Raw genomic sequence first — 1,025 nt, 5'->3', positions numbered from 1 at the left:
AAATATTGTGCCTACCAAAGGGCCTTTTAAAGATACTATATCACCACGCTTTGCTCTTTCGTCTATACAGGGACGCCTGCAGATTTCCAGACACACTCACAGCTTTTTAAATGTCAAATCAGAATGTACAAAGTGGCTATAAGGATCACAAATGTAGTGCAGTAAAAATATTAATATTTACTGTTGAAATGTAGAATACGTTAGCATAAAATTGAAAAGAAAATGATCGATGAGCTTAGGAATGATGAAAGCCATCATTTAACTGGATTTGTGTCATTTCTATACCGGCAAAGTCATAGTCTTCCTCTCCTTTACCTGGTGTCCACTGAAAGAAAGCAGCAGCGCCTCCTTAGCTTTAGCAAAGGAGTGAAAAAAAGCTTGGCACCTAGTATTCCCAAACTGAGTCTCCCATCCATGCAGCGCCAAAAAGGCCCCGACCCTGCTTAACTTCCAAAGATCTGGGCAGAATTAAAAAATATTCTAAAGAGTGTGGAAACCAAAATAAACAATCATCATTTCTCAAAGGGCCTTTTAAAGATACTATATCACCACGCTTTGCTCTTTCGTCTATACAGGGAGCGCCTGCAGATTTCCAGACACACTCACAGCTTTTAAATGTCAAATCAGAATGTACAAAGTGGCTATAAGGATCACAAATGTAGTGCAGTAAAAATATTAATATTTACTGTTGAAATGTAGAATACGTTAGCATAAAATTGAAAAGAAAATGATCGATGAGCTTAGGAATGATGAAAGCCATCATTTAACTGGATTTGTGTCATTTCTATACCGGCAAGTCATGATCTAGCTATTTCCTTCCCACCCTGTCGGTGTCCACTGAAAAAGCAGCAGCGCCCTCTGCTTTTTGTAAAGAGGAGTGAAAAAAGCTTACAGCACCTGGTATTCCCAGGCGGTCTCCCATCCAAGTACTGACCAGGCCCGACCCTGCTTAGCTTCCGAGATCAGGCGAGATCGGGCGTGTTCAGGGTGGTATGGCCGTAAGCAAATATTGTGCCTACCAAAGG

General features: G+C 41.0%; 1 non-coding gene across 1 annotated transcript; it reads right to left on the bottom strand.

Moving 5' to 3' along the window:
• Positions 1-885: 885 nt before the first annotated feature.
• On the bottom strand, positions 886-1,004 carry LOC129088761 (5S ribosomal RNA). Its single transcript, XR_008531114.1, has one exon. It is a non-coding gene; the product is annotated as a 5S ribosomal RNA (ribosomal RNA).
• Positions 1,005-1,025: the final 21 nt, after the last annotated feature.

Source organism: Anoplopoma fimbria, unplaced genomic scaffold (genome assembly GCF_027596085.1).
Source record: "Anoplopoma fimbria isolate UVic2021 breed Golden Eagle Sablefish unplaced genomic scaffold, Afim_UVic_2022 Un_contig_3415_pilon_pilon, whole genome shotgun sequence".
In the NCBI taxonomy this organism is placed as follows: Eukaryota; Metazoa; Chordata; class Actinopteri; order Perciformes; family Anoplopomatidae; genus Anoplopoma; species Anoplopoma fimbria.
Note: the sequence above shows the minus strand (reverse complement) of the source record. Positions and strands in the feature narration are given on the sequence as shown.